Below are 17,766 nucleotides of genomic sequence, written 5' to 3'. Positions count from 1 at the left end.
AGGAGTACATTGAACAGCTTTCAAAAACCATGTTCTACTACAAATAAGTTCAAATAAAGATCAATCTTCAAATTATGCAGAAGACTATGAACAACTTTCTGGCTTCCTACAGGCTTTCTTCCTTTTTATACGAAGTGTCGTTCAGCTATAAATGCAACGATGCACTACTCTTTCCAGTCAGCAACCTACCATGAACAGATTTAAACTCAGCAAAGTAAGAATAAAACTCATGGTGGCCCATTTTCAAAAACTAAACTAACTTTTCTTTAGTTCTTACCAAAGGCTACAACACAGATTTTCATTTAACTCTCACAAATAATTTGATGAAAGGAGGATCCATTTTGCAAACCAAGGAAACAGGCTCACAGAGTTCAAATGGCTTTCCAAGAGTTTAAGTGGCTTCATGCAAGTAGCAAGAGGCAGAGCTGAGATTCAAACTCTGGTATGACTATGAACAAAAGCCATCCTATTTCCAGTATAGGAGACATTAGGATACCAAGCAAAAAGGATGGGCATTATTACATAAAGGACCAATTAGCTTATGATATTTTAGCAAAATACTTGGCTCTGAAGTCTCTGACAGCTATTACAAAAGGGAAGCAAATGTGGTAAGTGATAAAATTTTATTTTTTTAAAGCGCCAAATTACCTGCAGAAAAAAAAAGTAAAGTATTTTCTGGAAATGGTATATCTCCGTGAGTAGATAAGATCTGATAATATTACTTTTAGGTCTTATATAAAACCACATTAGAAAATATTATAATAGATTTTATTCTTCTTGTCCCTGAAAAACAATGAGTTAAGGAAACAAATATAGTATAGTCTTGTGATCATTTCTAGCTTTTATTCAAGGTTGGATTTATCAGCACAACTAGAAAATGAATGGATTATATCCATTTGAAGCCAGACTTTGAGCCAATTCACTATGGTATTATAGCTACCATCTTCTAGAGAACCCAACCAGCTGGGATCTATTTTTTCTTGAGAGGTGGGGAGTATAAGTATGGCTGCCCAAAACCACACGTTTTCTGATTGGCTTTCAAGTGTCTTTCCAGATGAAAATTAGCTCAAATGGAAAATAAAAAAAAGAAGTAGATAATTTCCAAGCACTCACAAGCCTCAGCAAGTAAATTTCACATTAACTAAAGGAAGTGAAACCTTTTTTATTCCTGTTTTTAACTACAAAAGTATTTTCCCAACGTATTTTTCCTTTCTGAGTGGTTGACGGGTACCTAATTTCCAGAACTGTAGTAAGATTTGTTAAAGTCAGCTGATTCAAAGTGCTACTGAGTCCAAGTGGAAACTGCTCTATGGGACACAGAATCAAGCATTCATGAATTCTTAGCACCAGCTCTGGCAAATTGTGGCACCAGTCATCCTTTGCTGTATATAACCTGAGAGATATATGCCTTAGGACACACACCAGTGCCTAATTTCCATATTTATTAACAAATAATAAATTAGTTAAGTGTTCAATTGCCTGAGGGAATAAAAGGTTTCATCAACAGACCCTAGTGAGGAGTAAAAGAAAAAGAAAAGTCACCTTTTTCTAAATCATATATTATTGTTTTCCATGTAATGAGATGACATACCAAAAAAATAGTTGCTGCCGTATTTATCTGTACAGAAAACTCAGATTCAGATTTTCTGAAGTATTTATTAAGAGAGTAGTTTTCTTCACAAAGTAAAACAATGTGCTATCTGGAGAGAATGGACCTGCAATATTTTGGTAGTATTCAGAGGAGAGACACGTGCTGCCAGTAAAGAAATTCCACACTCAACAACAGCTTATAATCAAAATAGAGAAACAACTCATAGTAGCATCATTTCCAGACTACATCTCTGAGCTTTGACATGAAGGAGTTCTTTAAATACTCCTTTCCTTGGTTTCTCTGTCCTAGTTCCCATTTCTCTATTCCCCCCTTTAGTCTTTATGGTGGAGTCCTCTTTCCTGGTTGATTCCTAAAATATTGGTATTCATTGACATTTGGTCCATGGTCTTTTTCTCATGTGGCCACTCTAAGTAGGTATGTTATCCACTCCAAGAGCATTAATTACCACCATATCTGATGATAAATTCCAACTCTCTACCTCAAGAGATATCATTGGAGATCCAAATGTACATTTTTACCAGTCAAATCCATCTGGAAATCTTATCATTCAACATGTCCAAGATTTAATTCATCAGATGCCCTTTTAACTATTTCCTTCCTTTTGGATTGCCTATTGTGAATCCATCACTCTACCCATAATCCATCCAATTCTTTATGCCTCTTTTTTCCTCACTTCCTCCCCCTGCTTCATCCAAATCTTGAACAACTCTTGAATCTATCCCATTTTTCTCTGGATCCACAGCCAAATTACCACAACACTCTTGCTGTCCTCCAATTCACTCTTTACAATGCTGGCCCCATGATCTTTCAGAAAGAGGGAGAGAGAGAAAGAAAGAGAGAAGGAGTGAGAGAAAAGGAAATGATAGCAAACTGGAGCTAAGCGTTCCTTAGGCCTACAAAATCAGCAGATAGCCTTTTGAAACAATAACATCTAACATTTGGCTAAGTTATGCTTGCACTGAGATGTTCTGCAGACTCCATTTCCCATCAATTCCCAAACCTTTAGTAAAATTCTGGTGCAGATATATTTTATAAATAGTCCTGAGGAAGGGGTTTGGGGCAAGGGGATTGTAGGGAGCAAAAGACACTATTTAATGCCAAAATTGAAACCGGTATATCAAAAGACAGTTATGTCCAGAATTAGGTTTAGAGTAAGGAAAATTCGCTGCAGTACTGACTGACCAAGAAAATATACATTTGTGGGATGCCTGGGTGGCTCAGCAGTTGAGCACCTGCCTTTGGCTCAGGGCATGATCCTGGAGTCCCAGGATCGAGTCCCACATCAGGCTCCCTGCATGTAGCCTGCTTCTCCCTCTGCCTGTGTCTCTGCCTCTCTCTTTCTCTCTCTCTCAAGAATAAATAAATGAAGTCTTTAAAAAAAGAAAAAGAAAATATACATTTGCCTATTTCCTCTTACTCCCAAATATTTTTTTTTTGGATTTGCCTTTTACTGAATATAGAAAGTACCAGTAAGGCTGATTTAGAAGCAAAATAATGAGAGAAATGTGCAAAGCTATAGAATTGCCAACTCCCCTACTCACACGTCTCTCTTCTCTCATTTTCACCTAAACTCAGCAGAAGCAGGTCTGTTTTGCTCCACTCAGCAAGTTTCCATTTTACTTCTCTCTTCTCTCTGAATTCCAGCTTTAAAAAAAAAAAAAAAAAAAAGGAAAAAAGAAAGAACAAAACTTGTCCTCATTTTCCCCTCAGTCCTGATTGCATTTCCTGCCAAAAGATGGTCCAGTCCTCCCAGACTTTTTAATTGTAGGAAGTACACCAAATATCCTACAGTATCTGGGTTGGAAATTAAACCAGTCCCTCCAGTAATAGAAAGGTAACTAGGAGAAAGCTGGAGAACTTGGAGTATTTGCATGACATTAGCACTTATCCTCACATACAACTATTGCCTATTTGTTATAAGCAAGTAAAAGGAGTGATTAAGTCTATGGTCTTGTGGACTCCAGAGTCATACTGCTGGTATTCCAACTCTGGTTGTGTGGCCCTGGGCAAGTTATTTAACCTCTATTCACCTTGACTTTATCATTATCTAAACTGAGGATAATAGCACTTATCCCACTATCAAAGAGTTACTGTGAAATCTTTATTATATACATCATATGCTTTGCACAGTTCCTGGCAAATTTTGGGTTGACATCTACCTTGTGTGGTATCATACCCCTAACGCCTAGCATTGTGGTGAGCACATAGTAGGTGCTTTGTGGAAATGGATTAAGTTCATTAATAAATGAATAAATTGTATATCATTCCCTCTGACTAATATGTATTCTCCTACCTCTTCTCCTCACATGAGAAAATCCTTCCCCATCTTTTGTTTTGGGCTTCATATATATTACCACTAGTCCATGAAAAGCCCTCTTTCTCTCTCTCTTTTTTAAATTGCTGTCCCTATTCCAATCCCCTTTATCCCCACAAGGGCTCATTGTAATATGTACAAAATATGTGTGTGTGTGTGTGTGTGTGTCTATTTTTCAAAGGTTTATATATATAAAATTTGTATTTGCATATTTACAAAATATATGCATTATAAATATAATGAACACATTTATATAAATACACATATTTGAAAAATATAGTGTTGCTTCAAGTATGTTTATGTTTTCTGTTTGGGGTTTTTTTTTGGTTTGTTTGTTCGGGGTTTTAGAGTGTGGAGGAGCAGAAGGAGAGGAAAAGAGAAAATCTTAAGCAGGTTCCATGCCCAGCTTGGAGCCCCAAGACCCTGAGATCATGACCTGAGCCAAAATCGAGAGCTGGTCCCTTAACAGACTGAGCTACTCAGGTGCCCCCAATTTTAAAAAAAATTTTAAATGGGCTCTATATTCAGTGTGGAACCGAACTCAGAGCTTGAACTCAGAACCCTGAGATCAAGACTTGAGCTGAAATTAAGAATCAGACCCTTAACTGATTGAGCCACCCTGGTCCCCCCTCAGGTATCTATGCATTTAAAATTTACTTACATAAATCTCCATCCAAATTTCTCTCTTCTACAATTAGGGTAAAGCATGCAGTATCTCCCAAGATAGACAAATTTGTAAGACTGTGGCAGAATGTCAAATTCCCAATTAGGAAGGCAAGAAGAGGTATTTTGTGAAGATGTTCAAAGGATATGGATGGTGCAGCCAAGCCACTATCCTAGGTTGGAGAGAGACCATAAAGCATAGCGGGATACTTTTTGAGAAGACTAAAGCTCTAAAAAACATGTGTGGATATATACTTAGACATAAAATGTTCTTTTGTTTTTACTTAAGTTCGATTTGCCAACATATAGTATAACACCCAGTGCTCATCCCATCAAGTGCCCCCCTCAGTGTCCATCACCCAGTTACCCCATCCCACAGCTCACCTCCCCTTCCACAACCCTTTGTTCATTTCCCAGAGTTACTAGTCTTTCATGATTTGTCTCCCTTTCTAATTTTTCCCACTCATTTCCCCTCCTTTCCCTTATAATCCCTTTCACTAAAACGTTCTACTCAAAGTGTTAAACACTGCTCTCAACTTCTCTGATATTCAGGGCTTGCAAACAGGAACTAAATAATACAAGAATCTACCTGGAGTAGACTCAGCACAGACAAATTGCTCCTTCCTTTTAAATAAAGCCTTGGAGATTCCACATTATTACTTCTTGTTTTTGTTTCACAAGAAAAAATTTGCAAGTCAGAAGGCCCTTTTACTCTTGAAGTAGAGTTTTGTAACACATATGCCTCTTTGGAATGTTCACATCAGCTCTAAAGATGTTGCTATGGGTATTATTTCATGGAATATTCTCATTTATAGACCAGGAGTCAGACCACACACACACAAACTAATATAAAACCTTGCTCTGCCCATTGCCTATGTTCCTCTCCTGCTGGAGCACCAAGCCTTCTGCCACAGCTTTCCATCCAAAATGAATTTTGAGGTTCCATATAATAGGATATCTCCCACTCAAACAGTTGGTAACAGACTTTAAGGCCACCAAGCCAATCTATAAGCCCCATGGTCTAAGGCTGGATTACCATAAACTCTAAATTATGTTCTATTAACTTTACCAATCCCTCTTAAAAGAATTATCAATCACTAATTTGGGATTTATAAAGTTTTGCCTTCAGATTCATTTCTCAGAATCTGAGGATATGAATCAATTAATGATGCTATAGGGCTCTGGACTTTTGGAAAAATAACCAACTCCACAAGAAATGTATAGAGGTGAATCCCAGAAAAGGGACCAAGGCTTTAGGCATTAAAAGAAAAACATGGGGGTCTTAAATACTTCAAATATACTGATGTAACTGAAAATTCCTGAAAAGAAGTATGACTAACAGATGGATCAGGCAAGACTATGACTCAAAGTACTGCTGTGTCTAAACAAGAGGACATTTTAGAATTAGGCTTCCTACACTGAAGGAAGCATGAAAAGGTTACACGAGAGTAGAAGGGTGGAGGGAAGAGGCTGCTCATAACTCCAGAAGGAGAGTCAGAGAAGGAGAGAAAACAAGATTTCTCAATAATAAGGCCACACTAGCTGTGTTGTATGACTCTGTGCATATGATAGCATCTTTGGGTATGATTTGGCCTGGAATCCTTTTGTGAAAAATTTTGCAGATACCATATTTCTTGCAATATAATGAGGGCAAAAAGCTATTTCTGATTAAGAATGGCAAATGGTCATGGCTTTAAAAAAATACCTCCCCTTTTTTATTAACCACTCAGGTGAAGTCTGTGGAACATGACAAAGCTGGGAAAAGAAAGAGATATTAGTCCCTCTAGATTCAGAGAGTATGTGGGGAGAGAATCTGGTGTCCCTTAGCCTGACAAGGGAACAAAAATCCATGGAACAAAAAGACAGGGCAAGGAAGGACAACCCTACTTGCTCCTATCTTTTGTTTCGTTTTGTTTTGTTTTCTGAAGCACAAATTTTTCTCTGAAAGCCATGAGAAAGAGGCAAGAACTGAAATTTTCTGCAAACAAAGAAATGGTTTTATTTAGATCCAGAATTTCATTTCTAGTGTGATGCTTTCTTGGTGAATGAGCATTCTCTGGGCCAGTTTACCACAACACACATTTATCATCACTCTCTTATGTGGCAGGTGCTGGAAATACAACAGAAAATATGAGGACTTCATCTTTTTGAAGTCTGCAGTCTACTAGGAATGCTGTCTGATAAAAGTTGGTGAGTAAGACCAGTTTTGTGTTTCTCAGAACAATCCAAAATGTAATAGGTTCCTGGGGAGTTTTTTTCTCAAGGAACCCTCAGCTGGCTGTTGGGATTACTGCAATCCAACCCCAGGAATTACTTAACTATTCAGATAGTTTATTAGTTGAGGCTGTTGGGGGAGGGTGGGGAGGTTCTTTGTGTTTAGTTTAGTTTTGTTTTTGGCAATGCTATAGGTCTCTGCAATGCTATTAGTTCATAGTCCAAAAAGCAGAAGCAAATTCTAAATCAACTCAAATGTGGTGATGGCCTAACCTCATGAAATGCTTCTTTCTTGAACCTGTGACCTTTTGATTGCTTTATTATTATTGTCATTATTATTGTTACCATTCTTCTCATGAATGGAAATGAGTTGCCTCATTCTACAGGTGTGACTTTATCTTATCAAGTGACTGAGAGAAATGTAAACTCACACAGAAGCTAAAAACAAAATTTGAAGGAGTACCAAAGAGGTCTGTGGGTGTGAAAGTGAATCTATTGGAAGTTTGCTCATCCTGCTGCTTTCTTAGTTCTTCCTTCCCCAGAGTCTAAGGAGCTCTAAACTCAGGGAAAGGAACATCTACTGCTTCATTTTTAAGACTGCTATGTTCTCTAAGGCACTCTAGAAGTCCCCTCATTTGTCCACGGTTAGCCCACCAGTGTTTTTCCAGACTCATTTCAAATGCCCTCCCAAAAACTTTGTGGAAGAACCAGTCATTCCAGCATACCAGTTGTTCACACCATTACCATACCACTTGTCATGCTGAATTGGAATTGCTTATGTTCCTATCTCTTCTATTGAAGTGTGAGCACTTCTAGAGGAAAAGATTTATCTTATTCCCCTTCTTCCCTACAGAGCATAACAGAAGTTTGGTTCATTATGTGGAATAAATTAATAAATGAATAATAATGTTTTACTTAGGTTCAAGGAAGCATTCTGAAATCTGTCCAATCAAAATAATAAATGCTCATCTTGGAAAAAAAGGAAATAGTAAGAGAAATTAAGAAAAAGAAGCAGTTCAGCCCTACAGATGCATAGTTGACCAAATATACTGACCAGAGGTTTTTTTTTGTTTTATTTATTTATTTTTTTCAAGGAGAATCTCATAAGGATCAGCTTTAAGAGAAAACACTTTACTATTTTATGGATAGTAAAGCCATTGCCTAGAATGAGTAGTTTAAGTTAGTAAAATACACAAAAAGTTGCCCTCCTTTCTTTTAGTAGTATAACAATAACACATTTCAACTAACTATGGGAATTTGAGACTTGAAATTTGAAATGTTTTAGATCAGGAAAAGTCCCTATCCTTCTCAGAAAGGGTAGTGGTAGAACCTTTCCTAAATCAGTTACTCTAATGCTGGACAGATGGACGAATGCTTACATCCTCTGAAGTGTCTACCACTTCTTCTACCACAAAATCTATTAAACTTAACTTGAATAAGAGAGGATGCATAGGCTGCATGGTTTAGGCCAGATGATTTTGTACATTACTTTCAGTCTAGGAGTCTGTTTTATCAAAGGACAGTTGCTTATGATATTTACAGCCTGCAATAGCTTTCATGATTGATTTAGGATTTTTTTAAAAGGGCAATGAGACAATTCGGCAAGGAAAAGGAAATAAAAGGCATCCATGCTGGAAAGAAAAAGTAAAGTGCTCTCTGTTGACAGATGAGATGATCTTCTATGTAGAAAATTCTAAAGATAGCACACACATGCACACACACACACACACACACACACCTGTTAATGCTAACAAAGGAATTAAGGAAATTTCCAGGTTATAAAACCAACACACAAAAATCAATTGTATTTCTATGCACTAACAATGACTAATCCAAAAAGGAGGTAAACAGTTCCATTTAAGATAGTATCAAAATGAATAAAATAGTTACAGATGAATTTAAACAAGGAAGCAAAAGATTTGTGCATGAAAAGTTATAAAACTTACTGAAAGAATTTAAAGAATACATAAATAAATGGAAAAACATCCCACGTTTATGGATTGGAGGATTTAATTCTGCTAAGATGACAATACTACTTAAAGTGACCTATAGATTTAATCCAATCCCTATCAAAATCCCAATGTTTTTTTTTTTTTTTTTTTTTTTGCAGAAATAGAAAAAACAATCTTAAAATGTATATGAAATCTCAAGGGACTCAGAATAGCTAAAACAATCTTGAAAATAAAGAGCAAAAGTGGAAGAACTCCCTTCTTGATCTCAAAACTTACTACAAAACATAGTCCTCAAAATTGTATGGTACTGGCATAAGGACAGAAATATAGACAAATGGAACAGAATAGAGAATCCAAAATAAGCTTGAATATATAGTCTTGATTTTTAACAAGGATGCCAAAATCATTCAATGGGGAAAGGACAGTCTTTTTAATGACTGGTGCTGGGAAAACTGGATATCCATGTGTAAAACAGTGAAATTGTATGCTTCCTTATACCATATACAAAAATTACCAATTGGATCAAACACTTAAACCTAAGAAATAAGACTCTTAGAAGAAAACACAGGAAAAAATCTCATAACACTGCATTTGGCAATGATTTCTTGTATATGACACCAAAGGCCTAGACAAGAAAAGAGTAGATAAGTCAGACTTCATCAAAATTATAAACTGTTGTATATCAAAGGTTGCTGTCAACAGAATGAAGAGGTAACCCATGGAATAGGAGAAAATATTTGCAAAGCACATATCTAATAAGGGACTAATATCCAGAATATTTAAAGAGCTCCTACTACCTAACAACAAAAAACAAAGAATTGAAACATGAGCAAAAGACTTGAACAGACATTTCTCTAAAGAAGATATACAAATGGCCAATAAAACACACGAAAACATGTTCAACATCACTAGCCATAGGGAAACGAAAATCAAAACAACAATGAAATACCACTTGACACCTATTAAAATAACTATTATCCTAAAAAAAAAAGGAAAAAATAAAAAGTATTGGTAAAGATGTGGAGATATTGAAACATTTGTGCATTGCTGGTGGGGATATAAAATGATATAGCTACCATGGGAAACACGGTGGCATTTTTCTCAAAAAGCTAAACAGAATTACCGTATGTTTCAGCAATTTCACTCTTTGATATATGCTCAAAAGAGTTGAAAGCAGGTAGTCAAACAGGTACTTGTGTACCAGTTTTCATGGCAGCAGTATTCACATAAAACCAGAAAGTAGAAACCACCCAAGTGTTCATCAACAGATGAATGCATAAACAAAATGTGGTATATACATGCAATGGAATATTATCCAGCCTTAAAAAGGAATGAAAATCTAATATATGCTAAATATAATATATTGAAGATGATTTGTTTCTTTTAAAATTTGCTCTGACCTTAGTTCTATCCAGACATACTGGTGTGCCAAAATTCCTAGTAGTTTACTGTCACTTGAAATAAATTTTTTAAAGAGAGGATTTATAATTCCTTTATAATCTTCTAGTAGTTAAAAGAGGGAATTTACAATCCCTTATACTCAAATATCTCAGATGGTATCTTAATTTAGTATATATATCCCATATATTACCCTAGTTAATTGCATTGGACTTTTGTCAACTTGTACATAACTGCAAAGATTTGGAAAATTGAATCATCTAAAATATGTTCACAAATATTTTGCTGGTCACAACTTAATGTTTTCTTTCTAATCCTCACTTTTAATAAAACCATCACATCCTGTTTCTTAAAGATTCAATTCCAAAGTGGCTTTTGATTACACCAAAGACTAAAAATAGTTTGGTATGATTCACGATGTGTTTTTTTGTTGTTGTTGAGATTTTTCATTCATGTATTTATTCCACAATCAAAAAATCATAATTTAAAGCCATAACATTTTGAAAAGATAAAGGAGACTTTGTGTCACAGTTGCATTAATAAAACACACTGGTCTAATGTGCAACACTAAACAGGTGTTGTCTGTTCCCGAGGTGGAATAAATACATAACAATTACACATAAAATTTCACTAAAGATCTGAGATGATCTTGAAACCTTGAAACTCTCCAACGAACAGAGGCAGATTGCACGTAATTTTTCTTAACATTTTACCACAAGAAGGAAAAATTCTCAGGGTGTCGACTAGTGCAAACCCCTCTTTCATGCTCCTGGCCTTGGCTTCTCTCTTCCTCGGGAGCATCCAAATCCAGGAAAGCCTCTGTCCACCCTTCCCCCCCATATTCAAAAACACAACTGTGGGTTCCTAAGGACTTCAGCATAGACTGCTGCCAATAAGCCTAAATGTGCAACCTTCCTCTAGAACCTCCAGGGAAGTCAGGAGCCCAAGGAGCAGCAGCAGTGCTTTACACAATAGTTTTAACTGTCCAATGAGCTCTGATGGACCATGTGTATTTCATAAACAAACCAAAATATTGCCTTAATATCTTTCTACTTTTCTAGAAAAATATTAAGTAAACCATTCAAGTAAAAAAGAAAAATATTTACAGAACAGTGAAAAATGAAAATTCAAAGGGTTTATGCCAGAAAGCAAATCAGTCCTCTGCAGCCTAAGTCATTTGTTTCTGCGCTGCAAAGCCAGGTAGAGAGCGATCAGACAGCAGATGGTCCCCCCACAATGTCAGTGCCATGGTGGTCCGGTAAAGCATTTGGTCAGGTAGGCCTCGTTTCAGGTGGATGGGCACACCATCAGACTTCTGGAAAAACTTCTGCAAAGTTCCAGAGGGAACTTTGTTTTTCCCAGCATAATCATATACAGTAAAATCAGAACTCCAGTTTGGTTGGTGTGGCAAATGTGGTAGGTGGTGCTTCTGGGGAAACCACAGGCCTTAATCCCTGCGGGCTATTATAGGCTTCGAAGCCCACGTTCCAATCAACTTCTGCGTGAAGCCGCTAAACCGGTGATACAGGAGGCGGGTGCCCGGGAACCCCGCAGCCGGGCCTGCACGACTGCCTCAGAGAAGGCGATTCACGAGGTTTGTCTATATATGCTGCTTCCCCTCCCTAACCCTGACTGCTGACCATCTTTTAGCATTTCTATGAGAATGTCGACACATAGAAAGATAGATCCCTATTTGACAAAATATTCTCATAATCTTAATGGAAAAAAGTTACTCTGTGATCAAATAAGTTGAGAAATAATTAATAGAATAGAGTTGGTATAAGAGTCTTTTTCTGATTTAGAGAGACAAATTCAGTTTTTTACCCTAAAATTTGAAATTAGAAATGGAATTTTTGTAGCTTCTCTACAAGGAAGCTTCCTTGTTTCTACTGTGTCAATTTTTTTAAAGATTTATTTATTTATTTATTTATTTGTTTGTTTGTTTGTTTATTTATTTATTCATGAGAGACAGAGAGAGAGAGAGAGAGAGAGAGAGGCAGAGACACAGGCAGAGGGAGAAGCAGGCTCCATGCCCGGACCCCGACTCAATCCCGGGACTTCAGGATCACGCCCTGGGCCAAAGGCAGGTGCTAAACCGCTGAGCCACCCAGGGATCCCCAAGTTTTTTTTTTTTAATCGTGAAAGAGTATTGGAGTTTGTCCAGTGCTTTTTTGTATTAATTGATCATATGCTTTGTTTTATTAATAGTATATTACTTTTATCGATTTTCACATGTTAATGTAACATTGCATTCCTGGGATAAATTTCTCTTGGTCACGGTGTATAATCCTTCTTATGTGTTGTTAGATTCATTTTGCTAGTATTTTTTTTTTTTTAGGATTTTATTTATTTATCCATGAGAGATACAGAGAGAGAGAGAGAGAGAGAGAGGCAGAGAGAGAGAGAGAGAGAGAGAGAGGCAGAGAAGCAGGCTCCACACAGGGAGCCCGATATGGGACTCGATGCCAGGTCTCCAGGATCATGCCCTGGGCTAAAGGCGGTGCTAAACCGATGAGCCACCCGGGCTGCCCCGCATTTTGCTAGTATTTTTTGAAGATTTTTAGATTTACATCCATCAGAGATATTGGTCTGTCATTTTCTTTGTGATATCCTTGTCTGATTTTCAAAACAGGAAAATGCTGGCCTCATAGAATGATTGTAAAGTGTTTCTTTCTCTCTTCCCTCCCCTGCAGCCACTTCAAATAGTCTAGTCAGTATTAATTCTTTTTTAAATGTTTGGTGGAATTCACCAATGGAATCATCTGAACTTGGATTTTTATTTATGAAGTTTTTAAATTACTAATTCAGTCTCTTAATATGTATGGGTCTATTCAGATTTCTTATTTCTGCTTGAGGCTATTTTGGTAGTTTGTGTCCTAGGAATTTGTCCATTTCACCTAAAGTTTTAAGACTTGTCATACAGTTTTTCATATTCCCTTATAATCTTCTCTAATATGCTAGTAAAGTCCCTCTTATATCCTTGTTAGTCTAGCAAATTGAGTATTCTCTCTTTTTATCTTGCTAGCATGGCTAAAGACTTCTCAATTTTGTTGTATTTTTCAAAAAACTAACTTTTAGATTTTTTTTCTATTATTTTTCTATTCTCTATTTCAGTTATTTCTACTCTAATCTTTGTTATTTTCTTCATTCTGTTTGCTTTCAGTTTGGTTTTTGCTTTTTTCTGAATTTATTAAGGTAAAAGTTTATCAATTTGAGATCTTTCTCTTTTTTAAATATAGGCACTTATTTGCACCTATAAATTTCTTTTTAGGAACTACTTTAGCTGCATTCCATAATTTAGTATACTTTCTTTTTTTATTTGAATACTTGTCATTGTATTTTCTAATTTCCCTCATGATTTCTTCTTTGATCCATTAGTTATAAATTTCTACATATTTGTGAATTTCCCAAATTTCCTTCTCATTCTTGATACCTAATATAATTCCAGTGGTGTCAAAGAAAATAACTGGTATAGGTGTGAGTCAATGAAATTTACTGATGCCTGTTTTACAGTTTAGCATATAATTTATCCTGACAAATTTTTATATGCACTGAAGAAAAATGTATATTCTGCTATTGTTGAGTGGAACATTTTGTAGATGTTAGATTTAGTTGATTAGTTTTGTTCTTCTAATTCTTTGTTGAATTTTTGGGATTGAACTCTTTTACTTTTTTTCTTTTTTTTTTTACTTTTTTGGGGGATTGAACTCTTACTTTCAACCTATTTGTGTCTTTGAATTTAAAGCATGTTTCTTGTACACAAAATATAAATGGATTGTATTATGTTTTCATATATTCTGCAAACCTATACCTTTTGATAGGAGTGTTTAATTCACTTATCTTTATTATAATTGCTGATAGATATGATTTATATATGGCATTTTGCTCTTGTTTTTAATATATGGCTTATGTCTTTTCGCTCCTTTGTTTTTCTGTTACTTTATTTTTTTGTGTTAAATACATATTTTCTACTGTACCCATTTGATTTCCTTGTTGTTTCTCTTATTATATTTTTTATTTTAATAGTTGTTGCCTTAGAGATTCAATTAGCATTTTAACTTAAAACAGTCTAGTTCGGGTTAATATTAACTTTATTCAATAGTATATAAAACCTTTGCTTTGATATACCTCTGCTCCCTCTCCCTTTTTAGTATTATTATTTTCATACAGATTATATATTTATACATTCCAAGTACAACAGTTTTATAGTTATTGCTTTATGCAGTTATCTTTTAAATCAGATAAAAGAATAAAAGAGAAACAAAAATATGTTTATACTGTCTTATATTTATCTACCTACTTACCTTTTCTAGTGCTCTTTATTTATTCATGTGGATTTGAGTTACCATCTGGTGTCTTTTCTTTTTAGCCTGACGGGCTTCTTTTAGTATTTCTTATTGGATAACTACGCTAATAACAAAGTGTCTCAGAATTTGTTTATCTGGGAATATCTTAATTTCCCCTTCATTTGTGAAGGATAGTTTTACTGGATATATCATTCTTGGCTGACAGTCTCTTTCTTTAGTATTTTGAATATGTCATCCCACTTCCTTCTGGCTTCTATGGTTTCTGATGAGTATCCTTTATATGTGATTAGTCACTTTTCTTCTTGCTTTCAAGATTCTATCTTTGTCTTTCAAATGTTTGTTTATGAATTATCTTTGTGTAGATCTCTCTGAGTTTATCTTATAGTTTATGGAGGTTTTGGGATATGTTGATTTATTAATGCTTTTCATCAAATTTTGGAAGTTTGTGGTTATTATTTCTTCAAGTATTCTTTCTGCCCCATTCTCTTTTCTTTCCTTCTTAGACACTAATTTTTCATATGTTTATATGCTTGAGTGTGTTTGCAGGTCTCTGAGGTACCACTCTTTTTTTTTTGTTCATTCTTTTTCTTTCTGTTTCTAAGGACTGGACAATCTTAATTGGCCTATCTTCAAACTCATTGATTCTTTCTTCTGCAAGCTCAATTATTTTAGCACCTCTAGTGAACTTTTTAATTTCAATTTTGTACTTTTCAACTCTAGAATGTCTGAGTTATTTTTTAAATTCCTTTTTATTGCTATTCTCCAATTGATAAGATATTATTGTCATACTTTCTTTTAATTATATTATTATCTTAATATTTTATAATAACTGATTTAAAGCCTTGTCTACTAAGTCCATGATTGGTTTTCCTTCAGGGGCATTTTCCCTTAGCTCTCCTTTATTCCTGTGTATGTGTCATATTTTCATTTTTTTGCATGTCTCATAATTTTTGTTGAAAGTGGATACTTTAGATACTATATTTTATATTATAATAACTACGGTATCAGATCCTCATCCCCTCCAAAGTTTGTTATTGTTGCTGATATTCTGTAATATGTGGCCACTGAGTTCTCTGATAGGTTTCTTTTTTTTAAGTTCTCATTTTTAATCTGGACTTCTAAGGGTCATCCTTGAACCAGTATTGTTTAGTGACAGCCAACAATCTTGCATAAGATTTTCCTAAAAGCTTTACTTGTATGTCACCTTTCGCCAATGGGATCTGTGTGTGAAGACATGTCTTCAAACCTCGAGCAATTTATTAAACAGTCTTAGCTTTCATTTCCTGCCTATGCAGGAACTCAATGTCAGCCAAACATGGACTGGAATGACTAGAGCCTTCTTTTTTTCCCAGGTCAAGTCTTGCATACACGCTGTCTTCTAGATCTCTAGCAATATATCAGGGCTTTTTAAAGTTCCCCAGTTCTAGTTGTGGAAGGGTCTCAGTGGAAACATCCAGATGCACATACCTGGGGATCCTGAAGGATGGTACTCAGGTGATTCTGAAGTTCTTTCCTTATTTTCCAAGGCCTGTCCTTGGTACTCAAACATGTGGCCAAATGTTTAGGTGTTGTTAGGAACAGTAGACTGGTTAAGACCCAGTATCTGGATGAAGTAGTTGCCACATTTAAAATATCATATAAATGCCATATACTGTGGATTCTAGCCACAGATGCTTACATGTCCTCCAAAAGGTTAAGTGAAGCCAGTTGTACCTGACAGGTCACCAATGCAAGAAATATATCTGAGTGGCTTTCCACTGAGAATGAGAATAAGGTTTTAGAGAATGCCGCATGCATTCCAATCACTTGTCTTAACTGTTGCCATGAGGTTACACTTGGCAAAGAGAGGGGGGCAGGAGTAGAGATGGGGAGATGAAATCTGAGAAGCATTTACCCAAAAGAGACTAAATCATTCAAAATACATTATTCAAACTGGAAGAGCCTGTGTTGCAAGAAATAGGGAATCTTTGTATAAGAAGAAACATGACTATGCTTTCATTGAGATAGAAGACTCTACTGCTTCTGTTTCCTGAGTCTTGAATGCCCTCCATCTCTACCCCTTTTCCACCTGACTGGCTACCTGTCCCTAATGAATTAACTTGAACATCTGTTTCTTATTCCCCAGTCTGAGTTGAAGACTGGTTCTCTGGCTCCCGCAGTACCTTACCCATCTCTATCTTCCTCCCACCAATACTGCATGTATTCACTTTTCTGTTTCTCCCACTGAACTGTGAGCTCCTGGATGCCTTTTGTCAGTGTTTAATCTAGTACCTGGGAAAAAGAAGTTATTCATTTCAGTATGTATGACTGAAGTATGTAGTACTGACTGTTAATTACTTTTTATTCTGTTTCTTAAATTTTACCACTTTGTACTTTTTATTCACTCGAATTATTGAGCACCTACCATAGATTTAGTACTAAATAAAATTCAGTCCTTAAAGCTGAAGAGCTTATAATTCTTTGGGGCAGATAAATGCAACTTCAAAATCCAATGTATTAAATACTTTAAGAAAAAAAGTTGTGGGATCAGAATAGACAAAACTCTAACTTTCATGTGGTATCAAGATAGATTTAATATAGAAGGATATGTTTTATTTGAACCTCAAAGAATAAGTTAAATTTCACAAAAAAATATGGATGTGGTGGAGAGAATCACTGAACAGTATGTGAATAGCAAGACAAGATTATTCAAGTTTACATGTTTATTTTTTTTTTCAAGTTTACATGTTTAACATTTATTATTCCATCCAAGACTTGAAAAGATGGAGATAGATTGACTAAAAGCCTCAACTATATTTACTAGGTGGAGTCTAGAAGATACTTGAATTATAACTTTATGTCATAATAACTATGGTATCAGATCCCCATCCCCTCCAAAGTCTGTTATTGTTACATATTCTGTAATATGTGGCCACTGAGTTTTCTGAGAGGTTTCTTTTTTGTTTTTTTAGTTCTCATTTTTATTTTTAATCTGGGTTTCTAAGGGTCATCCTTGAACTACTGAGTTTCAATGTCAAGGTAATTTCTAAATAAAAATGCAGACTTAATCATCGTATCATTCCATCATTAAGTGGGAAAGGATTTTCAGTGTAACCTCTTCCAATTACATTGGAATGAAATGTAACTTCATTTCATTTCATTTCATCCATTTCAGGGATGAAAATGTAAAATTCTTCCTGAAGTATCCATGTCAGGAGTTCATCCCGTAGTCTGGCCCATATTCTGGCCATGCTTTCTCTAGAGTGAAATGCTGAAGAGAGACATGTACTACTTGGGCCTAAATGCCATCTTTATCCAAAACCAGAG

General features: G+C 35.6%; 1 pseudogene; it reads right to left on the bottom strand.

Annotated features, from left to right (window-relative positions):
• Positions 1–11,049: 11,049 nt before the first annotated feature.
• LOC112647928 (cytochrome c oxidase subunit 7A-related protein, mitochondrial-like) lies at positions 11,050–16,009 on the bottom strand (annotated as a pseudogene).
• Between the last annotated feature and the right edge of the window lie 1,757 nt (positions 16,010–17,766).

This window comes from Canis lupus, chromosome 7 (assembly GCF_003254725.2).
Source record: "Canis lupus dingo isolate Sandy chromosome 7, ASM325472v2, whole genome shotgun sequence".
In the NCBI taxonomy this organism is placed as follows: domain Eukaryota; kingdom Metazoa; phylum Chordata; class Mammalia; order Carnivora; family Canidae; genus Canis; species Canis lupus.
The sequence above is the reverse complement of the archived record's forward strand: the minus strand, read 5'-3'. Positions and strand labels throughout refer to the sequence as shown.